A 23,348-nucleotide genomic window follows, 5' to 3' on the forward strand; every position below is an offset into this window, starting at 1 on the left:
TGGCCCTGTTACCTGCTACCGATGCACCTGAACTTAAAAATAAACAGTTACGACGAAGGAAACTCAGTTCAGTTGTGGCACTATAGCGATTTGATACAGACTACGGCTCACTTCTGTTGGATTTGGGGTCGGGGTTGTAGGGAGGACCTTGCTCTTTGTCGGAACTTAGGAGCACAGGATTTATTTACATATTTACATTAAAACAAGATATACATTTCAACAGCCTAGCATGACTGCAAAAAGGAGCACGAAGCTCCCACCACACAGCATACGAGCACAAAGCTCCAAGCACCAAGCACACTCCTAACAGCCGACAAACTGCTGCTTAAAAAGCATCTGTCCTCCCTAGATTCCTAGGGGAGGGAGAACTGCTGTTCAACCTTCGTCCACTCGGACCGTCCATAGTCGTTGGCGCGCAATCGACCCGCCTTTGAGGGGGAAGGCTCACACACTTACATACGTACTTTGGATTCCCAGAACCCACCGAGTTGAGCGGGTCCTCTTAGCCAAATTGTCACGCTTGACCCCAGCTCGCGCCTCTTAATTCCAGAGCTGACTTCTCTGGTAGCCGCCACGAGTGTCAGCAGACTGTGACAAATCCTGGAGCCGGAGGAACGCACCGCAAACCACCCTTTCTTGGAGAAGCTCTCTTGCTGCAAATAGACCACGAAGGCCACGGCAAATCAACCAACAATACATGGTCCGCCAAACGTGGCCAGCCCTGCTGCCGTCGCCGACTCTCCGAAGAAGGTGCATGGTGGATTAACGCTGCCGTGGTCTCCAGTTCTCCGAAGGAAGTGCATGGTCGGTTAGCGCTGTCGTCGTCGCCGGTTCTCTGAAGGACGCCACCCCCGCGGGTCGATCGAAACAACTGCTGCGGGCTAAGATAGGTTTGCAGAGCAGTACCCCTGCAGGCCGATCGTAACACTTTACACGGCTCGTACGCAATAAATGGCAAGTGGTGACAGAGCGCCATCTTTCCTGAAGGCTGCCAGTCCCACTCGCTACGTAGATGGGTGAGACTGTACGTGTTATTAAAGTAGCTTACACATTTCTTAATTCTAAAGAAGTCCGTTTACCTATGCGTCAAACAGGAAACACGAGACAGTGTTTCCTGTTTGACGCATAGGTAAACTCACTCAATTATCAACGGTGTCAGCGATGGCATCCGCGTTTTCGCGAGAGAACTACACGTTCATGCCGAGCACAGCTTTCTATTATAATAATTTATGGCGCGCGCAAACTGTAAGTATGATGAAGTTAAATGAAAGTGAGAATTGGTAATAACAACCCATAACGTATGTGTCTGGATCACATTTGCCGTAGTCGAAGTGACTCAGCCGCTCATATTGACTGGTCTCGGGGTGGCACAACGCGGCTCATGCGCAGATATGTATGTTTTGATGCGTTTTGACATTATTTCATATCATCGATGCGCCGTTTTCACAATATCCGAAGCTAACAACGATCTGTGGCTGTAGATTTCGATGTAAACAAATGCAGCACTTTGGCAAATACGAGGCCGAAGGCTGCATTCTAAGACTTCTTTGAATATGCGAAATGTCTAATGATCGTGTAAAAAGAATACAAAAAGTGAGGTGCCAAGAGCAGACATCAGTGACAGCAAACTCCAAGGCAGCCGCATCGACACACTGAACTCAGCGAGCCTTTGAAATCAACCGCACTGATAGCAGAACAGCGCGCTCAGGCCTGCTCATCCAGTAGTCGATGAGTGCTACATGACTTCCAGGATCGACACGCTGCCAAGGAGAAGCCATTAATAATTAATCGCGATCCGCAAAACGCACAGCCGACGCACACTCAAGATGGGCGCAGGTACACAAATCAACCGGCGAAAGCCCCGGCACCCTTCCAAAACGTTTCCAGCAGCGCGCGGCAGAGGGCAGCGCACATATATATATATGCGTGTGTATGTGTGTGTGTGTGTGGGGGGGGGGGGGGGGGGGGTTGAGGGCTAGAAATGAAACTGAAGCCAGTAGGCGAGAAAAACGGACCGATCCTCGCTGTTTAGTATTCTATCCAGAAACTTCCAAGCATAAAAGAACTCAACGCCATATTTCCTTGCGTTGCTTCTTATTTTCTTTTTTTTAAAGCGAGGGCATTTCGTTTGTTTTCTTCACAATCATCACAATGCGTCATCAGCACCTTTCCGTTTTCACTTCCCTTGGCAAGGCCAAGGAAGCCATTGTTAGCTGCTGAGTGAAGTGGCATTTGCTTACGTTTTGCAAACCAAGACCGGCGAAACTTATACTGCGTCAAGCACCGGTTTTCTCATCCTCTTATTTATTTAACTGTTCGCTTTATGTCTTCTTGTCGCTGATTCAATCAGACCGTAACACGTAAAACCGGAACTTGACAAGGTGGATTATAGCCACATAGATGAGCATTACCAGGGGTCTCTTGCTCTAGTAGTATGCGACAAAGACACACACTCACGAAGTACTCTGATTGATTTGATGCTTCAGTTATGCACTGATTTCAAGGTCACACGCCCAACACGTGACCTGTCAGAGAGGCCGTTTGTTTCTCTCGTACATCCGCGCCGCGGCCGAGGATCGAACCCGCTACGTTGTCCTCACCAGCAGAACGCCCAGTGAACCACCGTCATGTATAGTGTGTCGTGTAATGTGCCAGTGTGGCGTGACGTTCCAGTGTTCTTGTAGCGAGCTCATGAAACGCGACAAGAGCTACTACTTGCCTTCGCTCCGTATATAGCCAACTAGATAAAGTCGATAGCCTATATGGTACAGTTGCTCGCTCTCGTAAAGGGCGCTTTCTTTAGACGAAAAGCTCATTTTAAACAGTACCTTATTTCTTTCATTACACGCCGTTCATTCCTTAATTCCTTGTACGCTGGTGATGGTCAAAGAGAGCTTAGAGCCGAGACTTGAAGCCCTTTCAGCACGAAGCGCATACGTTTCTCTTCGGTCGCGCATATTGAAAAGGCGAGAAAGGCGTGCTCAAAATAGTGAAAATACTTTAGAACATCCAGTTGTCACCTTTAGTTTTTTATTGATTATCGATCAACGTTCTGCACCATAAGTAAAATCATTGCCCTTCTGTGGCTCGCTCTATACTTTATGTGGTGTTTGTCAAAGAAGTACGCACACAAGGGCGACGTTGCGCGGTGCACGCTGTGGTGTTCACCTGCAGGATACTTTTCGCAGAAGCGTCGCAGCGCCGCCATCATCGGCTCTTAGCAGGGGCGTTTTCTAGTTGTGGCAACCTACGGTTAGCTTTCAATTCGTACGCATAGAAATGGTTGCACAGGCGATGCCAGTTTTTCGCGTTCGAGTAGACCTGGCGTTACTACGCGCAAAGCTGAAATTTTTCTTGTAACAGCACATAAACCGAAAATAAAACAATACCACGAGGACTGAATTAATGATGATAATGCAATGATTCTAATATAAGGCACGCACCCACTCTAGAATTCAGATCGGCAAGGTTACCAAGCTGCATGGAAGAAACGTAAAGCCAGCAAGCACTCTACAAAAGAAAAGAAAAATGGGGAGGATAATGCGTAATTGATAATTCAGACTGATTGGGAAAGGGGGAGGGGGAGGTTATCGAGGGCTAGAGCGCTCTGACACGTGACTTCGTGCTCGGCTGGTGTTCGCCATTGTTCCTCCGTGCGATCGGACCCGCTCGAGAGCGCTCGGAGCTGCTGCGAGATCTCACCAAGCTCCAATCATATGACGCTCGCCACTTCCGTTTGCTGAGCGGCGAAAGCTGAAGTCCCCATTTTTCTGAGGTTTTGCTGTAGTCGCGCTGCAGTGGTGTAATTGACGCATTTGTCCGTCGATCCGTTTACGTCGCTCTAGGCATGTTCGACCGAGGCGCTCTGGCTCGGACGGGGAGCAGCTCCAGGTGAGGCTGCTCCGAGGCGGAGCCTTGGATCGACCAACCGAAGACATCATTCGAGACTGTAAACTACCCAGGAGTGATGGAGATCGAGAGCCCATCGAATAATGAATTTGTTGTATAAGTAAATCTAACGGGGATTTCACAAAGAAAGGAAGAAAATTAACTTGCATGACGTATAGACACATATTCCTTGCGCTCACCTCCCTTGCTATGCCTTCCCCCTCTAGCCGTGGTACCCCCGTTTCTTTCTCGCACATCGCTTCGGGCGCAGGCCACCTGCATTTTATTTTCCTTCCTTCAAGGTTAACGATTCATTGTCCTATGGTATAAGCCTATGTTGTCCCCGAGCGAGGCAAGCGCCGAGGTGGTCAAGTTGGCAAGTGCGCGTGAGCTGACGCCCCTTTTTCCTTTTTTTTTTCTAGTTCTTTATTTCTCAAGGGTGATCGCGGCTTATTGCGCTTGTAGGTGTTAATTACGTAAATTGCGCTTGATGTTTCCGAACCGTTCGCGTTCCTTATTCTTGCTATCCTTTCTTTTTCTCTGTCTTTTAGGGCTAAGTTTTCATCGGCGAACCCTTATTCAAAGAGATGCCGCCGCAGAAACGAGAAACGTAGAAATGCCGCCATTCGGTTCTCGTTTAACCGTATTTAACGGTAATGTTATTATATAAACTTAAAATTTTAGTTCTAGAGCATGCCGCAAGCTGTTATGCGTTTCTTTCGGCTTTCTTGCAAAACTTGCGGAAATCGGATATATTTTTAAACCGAGAAATAAAAAGAGCTTTCAGTTCTGTAACTACTCAATAAAAGAAGATGACGCTATTATATATGTATATTGTTGTACTATGTGGCACCTATAAGAGAAAGATAATATACCTTGTTGTAGAACATTTGAATTATTTGCAAATAGAATCATAAATTACGTAAGCAAAAAAACAATTCAACGCTCAATTTGAACTAATGCGTTAAATTAAATTAATTCGCTCTAGGTGTTGTTGGTTCGGTGTTGCGGAGTGTTAAGCTTGATATCTCTCTCCTCCCTCCCTCCTTCGCTCTCTCTCTCTCTCTCTCTCTCTCTCTCTCTCTCTGTATACATGTGTGTGTGTGTGTGTGTGCGTGTGTGTGTGTGTGTGTGTGTGTGTGTGTGTGTGTGTGTGTGTGTGTGTGTGTGTGTGTGTGTGTGTGTTACTCGTTTTCCACATTTTATTGCGGCGAAATGCCTGAAGGACTTCGCCGAAATTTCATTTTAGGTTTGTGGCGTTTTTTAGAAAATTACAGATCTATAATCAAGATAGCGGTTATGATAATTTCAACTATGAATATTTCTAATACCTCAGACTATACAGATGGCTGTGTATAGTGCGTGTTAGTGCAGATTGGTACCGGAAGAAGTTCGACTATGCTTTTTTTTTTCTTAAGCACGCGTGATATTTCTTTTCCTTTTCTTTCTTTTCTTTTATTACGGTACATGAAATTTTATTATTCATACCAGAGTACGTTATCCTGTGGCGTTAGCATAAATGTCACCAGGAACGGCCACTTGACTGGTCCTAATTCCGGCTCCGTGACAAGTGTCGCAGGCGGTGTCAGGCAAATGTAGCCTGCGACATGGAGCGTTAGACGATCAACCGGGGCCACGCGACGATAGGGAGAAGGGGAAGGGGGGCGACGAGGCAGGAGCTTTAGTCGGGGATTGTATCCAGTAAGCTACGCCTTAAATAGGGAGATGGACAATGTTAGACTGGCTGTGCGCATGTGAGCCTTGCGCGATCTTTTTTTTTTTTTTTTCTTTAAGGCAGTGTCTTCCATGGCGAGCTACCGCTACTTCTTTGTGTCGGGTATGTTGTTTCTGACTCCAGCGGAACTCTCACAACAAATTATATAATGGTTCACACACCCCATTCTCAACCCCAACTCACCCAGGAAGACACTGTCTTCCATCGACTACAACTAGACGTGCAATCGCTTTTTTTTTTTTTTTTACGAAATACACTTCGCCAAGAAGGATCGTGTAGCTGAGTAACTTCGCACTAGCCTGTTAAAAAATTTGTACTCACTCTGAGACAAAAGAATAAAGCATCTTTATATTCACAATAGCCGTGCCTCTCGTAAGCTATTACCGGCCTCCATTTCGGCAGGTCACGGATGCTGAACCTGTCGTCGCTGGTAACCCAGCTGTAAAAAAATTCCTCAATCGTCTCGAGGCCATTCGTTCAGTTTTCTTCGCGGTTTAAGTGCTTCAAGGTCTCGTTGGACCCGGGAGCCGAAACAGTGTGTCTGGCTCTAACTTTTCATAATTTATTGTGCTGGCCGCTGTCGTTTCATTGTATCTTTTTCACTTGTCTTCCACAGTTGCCTAACAGTGAGAAAAAAATAACCTCTCGGTAATACGTTTAACGTGCCACTACAGAGTCTGTGTGGCAACACTTTTTCGTCTAGAATACTTCAGGAAGACTTACTAGTCTGGGTTCTTTAACGTGCCTATTCTGCATCCTAGTGCAACACGTGCTTCGCAAGTCGGGACGTGCAATGGTTATTAAAAAGCGACCTAACACAAGCGTTCCCATCTTTGCCTAGGTAAACGTGCGCTTGTCTTGTACTTGCTATGGTGTTAAGCAGGCTCTGATTATATCCCGTTCCCTGTTCGGTTTGCTAGTCGCAAACTCAGATGTTGTGGTTGCTGCAAAGTGCCCACCGACGCGGCTGCAGAGAAAAAAACGTTCGCTCTGTTAGTGCTGTATGTTACAGGGATGCGAGAAATGGCGCTTTTCAAATGTCTTTATTAACGCTGTCTTTAAGGGTATGTTGGCGCCTACAGTCGGCGCCGGCATGCTCTTCTTCGCTGGCATAATAAATGTGCGCAAAACTAACATTTCCAATATATTACAAATAAAAAGGAAACACGTATGGTGACATGGGTTCTTCGAATGTTCACAAGCCACATATGCTTCTGGGAAGTGCAAACACCTCTAAACCTATTTTCAAGTCGCGTTCACATTGCCGCTATAACTTCGTTGCTTCCATTGCAATTATTTTGAGAGCAACAGGGAGTTTCACGTAAAATAACACTGGCGCTGCGCAGTCCTCTATATTGCGCTTGTGTTCTTTTATTTATTTATTTATTTATTTATTTATTTATTTATTTATTTATTTATTTATTTATTTATTTGAGAAGCCAAATGGTTTGCGCGGATAAGAACTTCGGGAAAAGGCAAAGGCCGAATTCCGCTCTTCAGGCTTTCTTGTCGTTCTGCATATCCATTTTTGCGCGAAATTGTGTAAAGGTAAACTACATTGCAACAAACTTAGGCACTGTTACTGCTACCTTAATGAGGGATCCAATGAAGACGGAGTAGGATTTTAAAACAATGTCGCAGCGCTAAAGAGGTTACTTTCTCGGCGACTTATAATATTACTTGGCGCCAGGTAACATCAGAGACCAAGCGATAATTACTATTTCACTATTTTAAACTAAGAGCCATTCAAAACAGTGGCGTCACACACAGTTACGCAATGACAGAGGCAACAGATGCCGTGGTGGGAACTCGCGCACGTTGTTCTCAGTGTCACAGAGACGCAGTCCCCCGCGTGAAGCTCGTATGCGCCTCCATTTCTTCATGAGTTTCAGCCTGTTTTCATCGCTGTTTTATGTAATCCACTGTTAAGCAATGAGACAAGACTTCGCTTGCTTGTCGACATTTATTCTGCTCGATCAAATCTCGATCTAAGCTACCGACCGATTCACTAATTGCCTTATTCTTTCTTCATTCAGATACCCTGAATGACGGACACTGACATGTCCGGTAGCTGGTGAACCTGGTTCCATATTCACTAAAAAAAGAAAAAGAAAGCTTACGCTAAAGAATTGTTCTTAAGAGCCAATCCTGATGCTGGACGTGTTAGTGATGGCGGCCAGGAAAATGGCGAACAGCACTTGCCAACGAAGAGCTTTGTGAATCCGGCCCGTTCAGCCCAAATTCACCGTTTTTTTTTTTTTTTGTTGTTGTTGTTAATGTTGTTGGCCGGCCGTAAGAACATTTTTTCTGAATGTGGGCCCTGACAAGTTGGTGAAAACACTGGCAAGAAATCTTTTTATTTTTCTTCTAATGACGAAGAAAACTATTCCTCCTTATAGCAAACAAAGAAATAAATATATTTAAAACGAAACATAAATGGCATTTTGAGCGCCAACTATTCACGCATCAGTTATACATGTACCATTATAGTCGTACATGTGAATCTCACTGTAATGCTCTAAAACGCGATTTTTGTTTAATAATGAATGGACGAATAAATAAACAAATACATAATAAAGTCATAGTCGTCACTTAGTGGCTTTTCGTAAACATCGAGTCTTTTCGGTGGCGTCCTGGTGACTGTACAAAAAAAGAAATTAATGTTACCAACACTGCTTCGGCCTGCTTACGCGCATAAAACTTCCACACATCTGAATGCTTTCACATAGACTAGTCTATGCGTGATGAACAAAGTACGCAGATAAATCGCAGAGGCAGCAGAAGTCCCGCGGGCACACGAAGCTCCGCAGTATCCAAGAAAGTTTGAAAGCTAGCAACGTTGCAGATGCGTTCGTTTCATAGAACAGTAAGCTCTAACGCGAGCTGATTGATGACGACACTTGTTGATTCTGTGAATCGCGTGTCTTGTTTCTTTTTCTCTTCTTTTTTGTTCGGAAGCATTTATAATAATAATAATAGAGATTGTGATATAACGTGTGTAAAAAATGGCTTCCTATCTCTCTCTCTGTCTCTCTTGCTATCTCTGGAAAACTGATGTCTCGGGATATATAAGAATCAGGAGCTGAATTCTCACGCTATTCATTTGAAGTAATTCTTTATTGTTGGGCAGATGTGTTGAGTAATCTTACGTCCAATATTACTGTCAGCTGGCGCCTGTGTTTTTACGCCAAACTCGGACGTATACGAACTGTTTTGTCAATATAATCTTGAAATCGAATATTTTTGTTTATTTTTTAACGTGATGCATCACCTGCCTTATTCGAAGCACATTGAAGTAGGTAGGTTCCTGTCTCGCCTCGTCTCTGACTTCTGTGATGAAAAAGAAATGCGTGACCCGTGGTGGGAACGTCTTCGAGCACGGCAGCCCGATGCTCTTAGCATTAGGCGACGATATTTTTTATTGCGATAGCAATTAGACGGGCACTCCAGGTGCATCTCTGCCGTAGGCGTCGCCGTGATGTTCAGTATAGAGTACAAAGGCGATAACATAGTCGCAGCGCGCCGTGACACCACGTGTACGCGCGTGGCACCGCGCTTGTTAATTTAGTAAGCGAATGTTTACAAGTTTACACGGCCCATAAGACTACTATCCCTACTTCGTCTAGCTGTCTACTGCTTAACTGCTACGCAATCACTGCTTCGCCTTTGCGGCGAAACTGCGACTTTATTTATTTAGCTATTTATTTATTTATTTGTTGCTTTTATTCAATTCTCACAGAGAAACAGTATACAGACACACCAGCCCAGCATGGGCTGAGAAGAGAACCAATCAAAAATCTGGCACGTACAACAGCCCTTCTGACCGAGGTAGCCAGTCTGACTCCTGCCTACTCCATTCGTGCCAAAGTCGGCAAGCTCTTCGAGTCGTCTGGCGCGGGCCAGTTTCTCGCATTTCTCCCTCGTGGCAGCTCGCGCTTTGAGACGCTGTAGTTAGACTGCACCGGCTTCGGGAGCGGCGCACATTTCCCGGTCCTTTCCTCGTAGCAGCCAACGGTACGTAGAAAATTGTGCGCCTTCATGATAGGCCCATGTTGATCCGATTTTAACATTTATACGCTGAAGTCTAGATTTCATGGTCGTTTTAACATAGATCGGGTGACAAAAACTTAGATACATACAATTGCATAACAGTTAGTCGTACATGAAGTAACAATCCGCGTTTCTCTCGTTTACGCCCGTTCAGTACCTGTGCAGAACCCAGCCATTGGCATGTCATAGCAATTCGCTTCGAACTTCTCCAGTAATAATGCTGCCATTGCCGTCATACGATCGTCATCGTCGCCTTGTCGCTGCTGTCGTCGCACACACAACTGCTAGATTTACACAAACACGTTAGTCCACCTGTTATCACTTTGCGGTACCTAAAAAAATGCTAGATATAGCCAGCTACCCGTAAAATGCTTCGAAAAACATTTACTGCTGCAGCACGTGCGATTTGTAATTTTTTTTTCTTTCTTTTGCATAACCACATTAATCGTTGGCCGGACTGTGATAACGCGTTTTCATCATTACTGGTCGACACTTTTTATTTTGTCTATGAATTGTGACAGTATGGGAAGTTTGGCTGCTGAAGAGCCTGCTATACCAAATATGTAGCTAAAATAGAAAAAGGAGAAAAAAAAAACGGAACACGCACACCCGCACAATGAATGTGAGAACAATGTGAATATATAAAAAAATGCTTTAAATAATGGAATGATACCTCTCACAATCGCTTACAGTAAAAGAAACACTTTCTACTAAGAGCTTGGCGTAGGCTGCAAATATGTACGTACCACGTGTCATAGGGAATAATCTGTGACAAGCATTATTAGACTGTACTCGTTCGTAACGAACTGCTTTAGCCTATATGAGCTGATACATAACACGTGCTCCGGACATAGATGATGGCGCTTTTGGTCAGTGCTGCTTGCACACCCATCATTAGCCGCTCCAAGTGACTGATCCTAACGATGACTCATGTTCGACACCAGTTGATGCTGTGGCGAATAAGGATAAGTGCCAGTTTGTAACTTCGCTGAAATAAAATCACTGCACAAGTTCAGTGGGGTCAAGACGTATTCCTTGGTTAACGGTCGACCGTCCTTTCCGTCGTTTAAATCGTGCTGGGCCTATCGCGGTAAATCGCTGGCACTTCCGGAGCGTCCCAGTTCGGCGTAGGCCCACAGCGCACGTTTTGTTTACTGGCAGCGAAGTGTGTTGTACACTGTATTTCGTCCGTCACGTGGTGCGCACGTAGGTCCTGAACACTGCGGCCCTAGTCACGTTTGGGTACGGGGCCAGCTTCTTTCCTTCGTGTCATCCGGAGAACGTAACTTCTGACGTAGAAGTTTATGAACAGCAGAAGGCCGAAGAAACCCTGGCTGAGTGCGAAGAGGGCCAGAGGCCTCGGGTATCCGCAATCGTAGAATAGCGTTATCGACAGGTGCATCATGAGGCCAACGAACTGCACAATCTGCAGCTGGGTGAGATAGCGCTTCCACCACAGGTACTTCTGCATCGAGGAACCCAGGGCGGCGAGGAAGTAGTACGAGTACATGATGACGTGCACGAGGGCGTTGACGCTCACTCCAATGACCGGCTGCCCGTCGGTGCCGAAGTTCATGTAAAACCAACCGCTGAACACGATGAACGCGTGATGAGACACGTGCAGGAACGTAATCTGCGAGTTCTTCTTGCGCAACACGAAGAACACGGTGTCCAAGAAGTCGGCGACTCGAACCAGGCAGTACCACCAGACTAACCTCATAATCTCGAGGTCCCTCTCGCTGGGGTTGCGGTACTCGATGCCCTGGCAGATCACGTTGTAGTGGCCCGAGAGGTACGCCACCTGAAACACTCGCACCGCAAAATAGGCATTCGCGATCACCGTGAATATGTTGTACGTCAGCACGGCCCACTTCAGCTTGAACGGCTTGCGGTCCCTCATCCAAAGCGGGCCGGCGACCTTGACGAAGTATATGTAGCCCAGCAGCAGTGGCAGCACGAACCTGGAGTCCGCTATGCCGCCCCATCCCTCAGTACGAGGGTCCCTCCGGGACCAGAAGTAGTCGTAGAGCTGCGCAACTATCGACTGTGAGGGCGCTGAGGATACCGGTGAAGACATGTAATCTATTTGTGCTAGTGCGTGGTAAGGTGCTTACAGCCGGCACCGAAGTGCGACGGATATTAGCCGCAGTTTCTGCTTCAAGATCTGTGAGAGCAGGCAGTCTTTCCCATCCAGCAGCTGAACACTGCCTTCGGCTCAGCTTGCTCGCTACGACTTGGGAATCTCAAGTATAAAATGAGAGCAAGGTGGTTCACACTCGCCAAGCGTCCCACGATATATATATATATATACCCACCGACGAGGAAAGTGAACGATGAGGCAGCGAGGTGCGGGCAGCTAATGGCTGCGCCAGGCTAAACGCGACGAACCCAGCATGTAAAATTACGGCAATACGATACGCGCGAAATGCAACACTTCCCGATACGTGTCGAACATTTCTCACATGTCTCCCCAAGCGCTCCGAGTAGCTGCCACTCTCGCACCAATTATGGCAGGCAGCGTGTTGAGTACGGTTTCGAAACGCAAGCGCCTTCGCAGATGACTGATTGAGAAAAACACGACGTTCTGTGCCAAGGGACCGGAATACTTCGTTTTAGTGCAAATGGCAGTATTACTTATTTTGCGTTGTGGTTCTTACCTGTTGTGTAAGGCTGTGCGAATATTCAGTATTTCGAACACCAGTCCAATAGTCTTTGCTATTCGGCTCGTATTCAATCATTCGCTATTTAAAATTGCCGAATATTCTACAGCACTTAAATGATCGACGCAATCGGGCATTGTTCTTAATAATTCTGCTGCAGGACACCCGTGGATGCCTTGGTACCCACCAGGGGCCGTATTCACACAGCTTTTCGTTCGTAAGTGCTCTTTGCCATTGGCTGGCCTCCTTCGCCAATGATAGCTCCGGCATCAGGATTGCCTGACATGTATTCTGCAGAACGAGTCTAGCATAAGAGCACTCTCTGAGTACGAGCTTAGTTCCTTGGTGGACGCATACGGAGCAGCCAACTTCTGTGCAGTAACTTCCGGTCATTCATCCAGAATAACTCGCCTTTAGGCAGCCTATTTAATTTCTAGTTTCGATTTAGGGAATGCGATTTCATTATTTGGCTAACATCGTCCGGAGTGCATCTTTTTAAACCGACGTGCGGCGGTGTGCAGTACTACACGTAGCTTTCCTTAAAGAACATGGAGAGTAGAGAGAGAGAGAAAGAAAGTGGAGCACAGATACACGCTCACAGTCGCTCACTATTACCGCACAACATAGCAGCACTTGCAGCGCTGTAAACATCAGTTCAGGCTCCAGCCGCTTTTCTAAGTCTGGTGTCCTTAAAAACTGCAACAGTGCCCTGGTCACGCTTCGCTGCGATGGCTTGTGGCGTCTCTGTAAATTGTAGCGAGGACAGTCACAGAGGACGTGTTGAAGATACTCCTCGCTACCACAGTCATCACGCGTAGAGTCGTCGGCCCGTCCAATTCTAAAAGTGATAGACTTCGTAAACGCCACCCCTAGCCATATTCGACAAAGTAGGGTAGCACTTTACCTCCCATTCCCTCTCTCCCCAACGTTGGGTAGCAAACCGGATCTTCCCCTCTGGTTAACCTCCCTGGCTTCCCCTTTCTTCGGTCTGTCTCTCTTTTCTATTAAAAACCAGACGTGCATATGGTGACGCGCTGTTCTCTCGTTTCATCAGTGTCATCGTTACCGTGCAGCAGATAGCTGAGAGAAATTCACCATTTACAAGCTCGTTAGTTGACCGGACCTCCAGTTGTGAACGGCTATAAATAAATGTAGGTAGGCGTTTTAAAGTGATAAATTTATTTGGCTGTTTTCCCAATTTTGATGCTGTATGTCCCTGGGCGTTTATGTATCCTTCACGGTGACCTTGACACACACACATTATATATATAATCGGCCTCGAACCCTGTTTCCCAGCACAGAAGCCGATTGCTCTAACCGTGAGGCTGCGGCACGTAAAACATTTTTACGAACTTCTCTCGTGCAAGCCAACTCTTTGAGACGCTTGGCGCGTTAGGCGCGTCAAAAAGCAACAATTTAATTGTAAAATGTGAGCGCCTGCATCTTCTTTCTCACGGTGAAAATAGAAGTTACAGGACGCGTTCGTTATTGCGAATTATTCCGAATTCTTTCAATAATTCCTACCTTCCCCCCCCCCCCATTGCTAGCATTACTTTCTCTTTTAAGCATTCTCTCTCCCCTTCCTTTAGGTAAGCGTCATGGATATGAGGAGCAAGCGAGCAAGCATTCTTTGCCGAAATCCGCTGCGCGTTTCTCACCGTATACTGTGGCGCTGTGGCGCGTTTATGCAGCACTTATGCCCACCAGTTCTAAAGAATGAAGCCACACCAACATCAGCGTCGACAAAGTCATGCACATTGTGTCTAGTGATTCAACACGTCTTCATGCTGAATAAGAGGAACGCGTTCGTCACTGAAATCTGCAGCGCGTCTCTTGTCATAATGCGCCATTTTGCCTAGCTGTGGCTCATGAAAGCTTCGCGTACACAGCTTCCCACAGAGCGAGGTATCTGCATACTATTTTGACGCGAAACGTCTTTCAGTTCGGTGTCAGCATAGGGAGCCCTTGCTAAAACCGCATGTAACGAAAGCATATTTTAATACGATCACTTATACATTTGCAAACGTACTATACCACGCGCCTTACTTTGGTATCGTTGTGTAGAGGCCATTACTTGATCATGCAGGAGCCGCGTGCACAAATTCCGCCATTGTCACGCCACGCATGACGCTATCAGAGCTCATTTTGGCCCCTCGCCCGGTATTCAGAGAGGCGTGTCTTTCCAGTTTGTAGATCCGAGCAGGAGTGGTCGAATTTGCGACAGCTCACTCAGCCATGGTTGGGATTAAAACCTGTGCTCATCAGAACTTATAAGGCTTACAGTTCTGTAGTTCGTTGCAGAAATATGACGATTGTTCTGCTATGGCGCCGCCACGTTCGACACGTAAGGTTCAGAAATGGCGTGAAGTGACTCGGGCAGCGAGACAGACGGGTGCATGCCACTTCGCACCCACTATACCTTTAACCACGGCGCGCCCACTACGAATACGGAACGAGGATGGTTCCATGAGCGAGCATGAGCGTGTGCTGTGTGGTTTTCGCCTTAAAATAGTCATAGTCGTTGCAAGGTTAAACCGTTGAACACCCTCCAGCTGCATCATAAGTTAAGAGGGAGCTTTACCTCGGGTGCTCCTATCTAAATGAATGTAAAAGGAGAATTCGTTTTTCTGGGCAACCACTGCACCAGATTTGGCGAGGTTTGTTGCATTTAAAAGACATACTTAAAATCTAGTGACTGTTGGTTTCGAATCTTTTATTTAGGTCGCGAATATTTTATTAAAAATTGGAAAAATCGAAAATTTCCTGGAAATGAAACTATCATGTTTACAATTCTGTAACTCAGCAATGAAAAATGATATCACAATTCTGTAAATTGCATCTAACAGTACATCTAAAGCGGACAAAATCGATATGTTACTCATTAATCTAAAAAAATCAGTAATATGGAAATACAGCTTTTGCAGAACCTTTGTACACAACGTAACAAATTCACGTAATATATAAATTGACATATCGAACGTGTCCGCTTTGAATGATCTAATGGATGCCGTTTACAGAACCGCGATATCTGTTCTTGGTGCAGGGCTATTAATTTATAAACTTCGTGCGTCTATCTTTCTTGAACTTGCGGGTTCTTTAAAATTATTTTAACAATATTCAGGCCGTAAATCGAAATTCCGCTTGCTATAGTCGCTATAATTTAACTTTCTCTCTCAAATGATACAAATTTCATTAAAATCGGTCCAAGGCTTATCTCAGGAAAGCGTCTTCGCGTTTTGCATGTATTTGAATAGGCCGCATCGGAGTTGGGCCCTAGCTAAAGCTTCCTCCTAATTATCTAAGCTTTGTAATGCACGAATAAATGTCACTTTTGTACTTGGTTACGTTATTTCTTTATTGCCTATACAGCAGCACGCACAAAATGTTCCACGTGACCCAGTGCGGCTGCGTCCCCTGTACAGTCTACCCGATAATTTTTATACCCGGCGCGGACTCCGCGCAAATATTATATTTCACTTTGTTTATAATTAACAAAATATTTGGTTTACAGTTCGATATTCAAAGGTAGTCGTTCTGTTTTTCACGTCTTCGTATTCGATTCGATGCGGAAATTTCGCTATTCGAACGCCCCTGCACTATTGCGCATCTTCGCCTTCGTGCGCACGCGTGCACAGCACCCACGCGCCTCGAACGCCGTCAGGCTGTGTGGTGCACGCAACGCTGCCGCACAGATCATATTTCTCACGCTGCGAAATTTCGGCCAGCATCTCTGCTTGAGGCATCCACGATTTTTCCTGTGACCATCGTCGCATTCAAAACACGGTGTTCCGTGCCACCGTGTGACTTCGTAATCACGCGCAAAATGGCCTCGACTGTTTTCCCGGATCGAGCATCGCAGCGTGCCCTGACCGCGTTCACGTCGGAGAACCTCTCGCACGGCGAAGGTCGCTGAGCGCTCATTGTGCTGGAAAGGTGGAGCTCGTTATCTCTCAATGGGACGCCCCATACAGAGGAAAACGTCACATGGCTTGTGAGATTTGTTTCAGCATTCCGTGCGTTTGCGTGAAAAAATGGCTTGGCTTAGTGACAGACATCGAAAAGGGGGAGGGGGCGATATTCAACAATTTTTCCTAAGAACACTGACGGCCTAAATCAGATATTCGCTACTAACAGTCACTAGATTTTGTCTTTTCTTTGAAATGCAACAAACCTCATGACATTTGGTGTAGTGGTTGCCGAGAAAGTCGTTTTTTCCTTTCCCGTGTATTTAGATACGGAGCCCCCGAGCTAAAGCTTCCTCAAAATTCCTAACGTAAGTTCAAAAAGCGCTGGTACACGCTTGACTACATTTGCTCCTTCAGCGTGGAACATTTGATTTAGCACGAGTTTTTCCGTACATTCTGCCAAAACACGTAGCCGTTCTTCGTTAGCGTCTATTTTCATTCGGAAGTTAAACACTCCTGTCCTCCTTACTTTTTTCGCTTCCGAATGGAGATGCAATAACAAGTGAAATCGAAGCACTACGAACATTGCACCGGGCATCGGAAAGCAAAATTGTGGTCAGTGCAGTGACCAGTTTCGCAACCCTCGTCGCCTTGAAATGCAAGCGGTGTGGTCGAGGCTTTCTTGTATATATGGAGCCCGACCCGGCGCCCGTTCGGCCTTCCATGCGGGCGTATCGTCGAGCCGCTATAGGGTCACCCTGTACGTGTGCGGCAATAGCGCATGCGAGACACGCTGTCGGTATGTGACATGCATTCAGAACGAAGGCGAGGAGTCTTTGCTGGCGGAGATGAGGTATAGTCGCCGTGGGAAGCCTAATATATAGTTTCCACATTTAATTCAGCACTTGGTGACGTACGAGTGCCCGCATTCTTTCTGGTGATCACTTGAGATCATTCAGCGGGGTTCACATTCACAGAACCTATCTTGCCGTGCGCGAATGGCGTTCGCCGCACGCGGTATGTCATAACTTTATCATGTCGAAAATCTGTCACGAGAAATCACGAAAATCTCACGAAAATCTCACGAAAATCTCACGAAAAACTCACGAAAATCTATCACGTGACTGGGAACGGCCGTATACCTAAGAGAAGCGTGGTGCATACGTGTCGAGATCGTTATCAGCCCAGGTACGAAGCAGGAAACACAGATGACATATTCAGAAAACGCCGCTTTTGACAGCTACCGTATGAATACGGGCCCAAGGTCCGCATTCTTGCAGCAAGAGTCTTGGTTCACCACTTTCGAGGACGTCATTTGCAGCGCGTGTTCATTGTTTTAGCCAGCGGGAAGGACGCCCATCCCTCCACTGACAGATCATGCTAGGTGTTAAGTCAAGCACGAGTGAAAGTTTTCCCGCATATATAGGTGACCGACCAAGAATACGTCCAGCTCGTACGCGTATATGCCATAGGAGTTACTAAAGATTGGCGCCAGCCAATCGTGATAGTAGACATATTGTTACGGTGAAGGGAAGGAAGAAGTTGGATTGGACGAGAGGAAGACGAAGTCTGGCAGTTGCCTGAATGCCATTAACCTCAGTTGTAAATATACATTATTTTACACTCGTGGGCCTGCTTTCTTCCTGCAACATTTTGGTGGAGGTGCGGGGTACAATCACGGAACTTCGCAGCGGACGTCATCTACCTGCCGCCACAATGGCAAATCAACCGACACAACCGACAATGCCTCAGCAGCCCGTGCCAACGGTCATCCTCACTCACCCGCGGGACCCAGGGACATTTTGTGGCACGGACAACGCCGACGTCGAGGACTGGCTTACGATGTATGAGCGAGTGTGCGACAACAGGTGGGAGCCAACAATGATGCTTGCAAACGTGATATTTTATCTAAGAGGAACTGCGAAGCAATGGTACGACACACACGAAGCTGACCTAACGAGCTGGGATGTCTGCAAAGAAAAAATGCGAGACCTGTTTGGCAGACCTGTCGGTCGTCAGCTGGCAGAAAAAAAAGAACTTGCGTGCCGCGCTCAGACGTCCACAGAATCCTATGTCATGTACATACAGGATGTGATGGCCCTCTGTCGCAAGGCTGATGACAACATGACGAGGCAGACAAGATTGGTCTCATACTGAAAAGTATTGCAGACGATGCCTTCAATCTCCTAATGTGTAAGGATTGTGCCACTGTGGATGCAATTGTAAAGGAGTGCCGGCGCTTCGAACACGCGAAGGGCCACCGCGTCGCTCAAATTTTCGACCGGCTGCCCAATACCGCCGCGACATCTTCTTGCGAAGACCCGCCGCGATTCGTTCAGCCCGCAGGACCGGAAGATATCACGCGCATCGTTCGCCGTGAGCTTGAGGCCATGGCTCCGCTCCAGTTCGTCCCGACTGTCGGGAAAGCGTGCCCGCTATCTCCCTTATACAAGCCGTCGTTCGTGACGAAATAGCAAGTTTGGGCATTCCACCTCTCTGCTCGGTCCGCCATACAAACACCTACCAGATTTCTCTGGCCACTCGCTCCCAGACGCAAAGCTTTCCGCCACGCCGTCGCAACCCAGCTGACTGGCGCACAGCGGATGATAAACCCATCTGCTTTAATTGTTCCGGTATTGGACACATCGCCCGTCATTGCCATAACCATTGGTCTTCGCCTCCTCGGTAGTCGTCTCCGAGTCACTACCGCCAAGTACCAGACAATCGTACTTTCTCGCCCTATACGCCGTCTAGGAACATCAACGCCGACAGTGCTCCACCAAGATCTAGCCGCTCCCCGTCTCCGCAAGGTCGTAGGTCCCGTTCGCCTCTCGTTCACCGCTCTTCGTCCCCTTCTGCAACCGGTCGCTTCGCTTCGGGAAACCAGGCGGTGAAGCTCCCGGAGGTGAAGCTGCAACTACGACCCGGCCCACAAATCCTCTGTTGACCCTGCCTACATGTGGAAACCTACTGGACATTGAAGTCGATGGCGTTCCTGTTAGATCTCTCGTTGATACAGGAGCGCAGCTTTCAGTTATGAGCGCTGCTCTCCGCCGAAGGCTCAAGAAGGTTCTGACACCCGCCGTACTGGGCACTTTGCGAGTCGCCGATGGGAGTACTTCACCTGTCCTTGGAATGTGCCCAGCACGAGTGACCATTGGGGGCCATTATACCGTTGTTCTATTTATCGTCCTTGAACACTGTCCGCACGACCTAATTATCGGCCTCGACTTCCTTTCCGAACACTCTGCCCAAATTGACTGCTCCGCAGGTGTTGTACAGTTGGATCTGCCGCTTCCTGCCGACGCAACAGCTTGCGCTTCACACCGCTTATGTTCAGCTGAGTTTGCAAGGCCGTCTCCACAAGCGGCTACAAATGTCCTCCTGACGCCCTGTCCTCCCGTACCTGATGGCGAGTACGTCGTGTCGCCGCTTACTGACGTGGTTTTGTCGCGCAATATTGCCCTGCCGAGCACCTTAGTCCGGATCCGCGAAAACTGCACTCGTATGCCCATCCTCAATTTTGGATTTTCGTCGCATGTGCTGCCACACGGTATCGCCATAGCGCATATCACTCCTTTGGAAAAATTTGAGGTTTCTTCTTTGACCTCTGAATCCTTCCTCAGTATCAACGGACCTTTTTTACCCACTCCTCCGTCCTCTACGCCTACGGACGATGTTCCTGAGATTATCGCCCCAGACCTTCCTTCCGAGCAAACAACAGCTCTTCGTCACCTCCTGTCATCTTTTCGGGACATCTTTGATTTGGACGACCGTCCACTTGGCCAGACATCTGTTGTCACGCATCGCATCAACACCGGTGACGCCAGCCCCATTCATAGGCGGCCATATCGTGTCTCCGCAACGGAAAGGGCCATCATACAAAAAGAGGTAGACAGGATGATGGACAAGGACATCATTGAACCTTCAAGTAGCCCGTGGGCATCACCAGTTGTCTTAGTAAAGAAGAAAGACAACTCGTGGCGCTTCTGCGTTGACTACCGTCACCTCAACAGAATAACAAAGAAGGATGTTTATCCCCTGCCTCGCATTGATGACGCTCTTGACTGCCTTCACGGATCCCAATATTGTTCATCAATTGACCTCCGCTCCGGCTATTGGCAGATTAGCGTCGATGAGATGGACCGCGAGAAAACCGCCTTCGTCACACCGGATGGTCTGTACCAATTTAAAGTCATGCCCTTTGGATTATACAATGCGCCAGCTACATTCGAGCGCATGATGGACTCTCTCTTGCGCGGCTTGCAGTGGTCTACATGCCTCTGTTACCTCGACGATGTGATTGTGTTTTCGCCGAACTTTGAGAGCCATCTGCGGCGTCTCACAACCATACTCTCCGTGTTTCGCAGGGCTGGCCTTCAGCTAAACTCCTCCAAGTGCCATTTCGGTCGCCGTGAAATTAACATGCTCGGACATCTCGTAAACGCCGCCGGAATCCAACCCGCAGTGATCCACAGAAAGTTCACGCCGTGCGAAATTTTCCTGTACCTTGTTCAACAAACGATGCCCGTAGTTTTCTGGGCTTATGCTCTTATTTCCGGCGTTTTGTGAAAAATTTTGCCGACATAGCTCACCCTCTCACTGACCTTCTTAAGAAAGACGTCTCTTTCTCTTGGGGACCACTGCAGGAGAAAGCGTTCTCCACCCTGATTGAGCGGCTTACAACTTCCCCAATTCTGTCACACTTTGACCCTTCTGCGCCCACTGAAGTACGAACTGACGCGAGTGGTCATGGCATCGGCGCTGTCCTCGCTCAGCGTCAACAGGGCCAAGACCGTGTCATCGCTTATGCTAGCCGCCTTCTTTCCACGCCCGAGCGAAATTACTCCATTACTGAGAGAGAATGTCTCGCGCTCGTATGGGCGGTCGTGAAATTTCGGCCGTTCCTTTTCGGTCGGAGCTTCTGCGTCGTAACCGATCATCATGCCCTCTGCTGGCTCTCCTCTTTGAAGGACCCAACTGGACGACTCGCACGTTGGGCCTTGCGTCTACAAGAATATACATTTTCTATTATGTATAAGTCAGGGCGCTTGCATAACGACGCTGACTGCCTGTCCCGCAATCCAGTGGATCAACCGGACGATACCGATGCAGACTCGGACATCAGTGTTCTATCCCTCTCCGGCTTCCTCCATATTGGCGACGAGCAGCGCAAAGATCCTGTTCTTGGAACGCTTATGGAACGCCTAAGCTCCTCGCCCAATGACCCGTCCCTCCGGATGTTCACCTTGCGCGATGGAACTTTATACCGTCGTAGCGTTCGTCCGACGGCCCGGAGCTCCTCCTAGTCGTTCCGAAGCACCTTCGACTAGCCGTGCTCCAGCAACTTCACGACGCTCCTACTGCTGGACATCTGGGCATCACTCGAACATACGACCGCCTGCGGTGACGTTTCTTCTGGCCCGGCATTTATCGCTCTGTGCGCCGTTATGTCGCTTCTTGCGACCTGTGTCAGCGCCGGAAGACGCCTGCTACGCCTCCCGCTGGTTTGCTGCAACCAATTGACATCCCTACAGAGCCCTCCTTCCGTGTGGGCCTAGACCTCCTCGGCCCCTTTACAATTTCCATCAAAGGAAACAAATGGATTGCTGTAGCAACCGATTATGCCACGAGATATGCCATCGCACGAGCGCTACCAACCAGCTGCGCTACAGATGTCGCCGACTTTTTACTATACGACGTCATCCTGCACCACGGCGCCCCTCACCAGTTGCTGACGGATCGCGGCCGCTACTTTCTATCGAAGGTCGTCGATGATCTGCTCCGCTCCTGTTCTACAGAACACCAGATTGCTACCGCGTACCACCCTCAAACGAACGGCCTCACCGAGCGACTCAACCGCACGCTAACTGAAATGCTGGCCATGTACGTTTCCGACGATCACCGCGACTGGGACGTCGCTTTACCATACATCACTTTCGCATACAACTCGTCCCGTGACGATACTGCCGGATTTTCACCATTTTACCTTTTGTATGGCCGCGACCCCACCTTGCCCTTTGACACGTTGCTACCTTCCGCAGTACAATCACCCAGCACTGATTACGCTCGCGATGCTATTGACTTAGCCGCCCAGGCCCGAGAAGTCGCCTGTCATCGCCTCACAGTCTCGCAAGCTTCTCAAAAGCGACGCTATGACCTTCGACACCGAGACTCCCATTTTTCACCTGGTTCCCTTGTCCTTCTCTGGACGCCTTCACGTCGCGTCGGCTTGTCGGAAAAACTACTTTCCCGTTGTTCTGGACCGTACCAGATCTTACGCCAACTGTCCGACGTGACATACGAGATCGCCCCAGTCGGTCAGCCTTCAGTGCCTTCCAACGCCACCAGCGATGTTGTTCACGTCGCCAGGCTGAAGCCTTATGTCCCCCCATTAAGTGAGGCTCTATAATTTGCACCGGGACGGAGCTACTCCGCCGGGAGGGTGATGTTACGGTGAAGGGAAGGAAGAAGTTGGATTGGACGAGAGGAAGACGAAGTCTGGCAGTTGCCGGAACGCCATTAACCTCAGTTGTAAATATACATTATTTTACACTCGTGGGCCTGCTTTCTTCCTGCAACAATATCATTAGCGAGCGCCATCGGCCAGTGACAAACAGTTCTTACGAGCAATGAATTTGTGAATTCCGCCACAATTATTTCATGGCATTAGCTTTTACGCGTAGTCCACTTCTCCGAAAGAAAATACCCGACGCGCACAGTGACTGGATGCTAACGGCTATTATTTTTCTTCGACGCTTTGGGTAAATTGCGTTCCGAGGTAGTAAACCTAATAGCCTTAGGGAACCCCAGAAATCTGGACGCACGGAGAAAAGACGGATTATAAAATAAGTGATTAGAAATTTTGTTTCGAAATATATGGTCTTGATACATGGTCGAAAGCTCTTCAACGACATCGTTAATTAACGCAGCGACGAACGACGTCGAGATAATCTCGTTGCCGCGATCGATGTTCGGACATCCTTTCATTTAACAGAGACTCATGAAACAAAATCTAACAATGACAATCGATGAGCGAGAATCAGCGGTAATATGCGTCTTTCTCGGAAAAGGTGCGCTTGCGAGTTACCTTTTATATGTCTGGCATCT

General features: G+C 47.8%; 1 protein-coding gene and 1 pseudogene across 2 annotated transcripts in view; one reads left to right on the forward strand and one right to left on the reverse strand.

Annotated features, from left to right (window-relative positions):
- The window catches only part of LOC142585866 (uncharacterized), a 318,935-nt gene that overhangs the window by 259,094 nt on the left and 36,493 nt on the right, over nucleotides 1-23,348 (forward strand). The window lies entirely within an intron of this gene.
- On the reverse strand, nucleotides 10,274-11,750 carry LOC142586373 (very long chain fatty acid elongase AAEL008004 pseudogene; annotated as a pseudogene).

This window comes from Dermacentor variabilis, chromosome 6 (assembly GCF_050947875.1).
Source record: "Dermacentor variabilis isolate Ectoservices chromosome 6, ASM5094787v1, whole genome shotgun sequence".
Taxonomy (NCBI): domain Eukaryota; kingdom Metazoa; phylum Arthropoda; class Arachnida; order Ixodida; family Ixodidae; genus Dermacentor; species Dermacentor variabilis.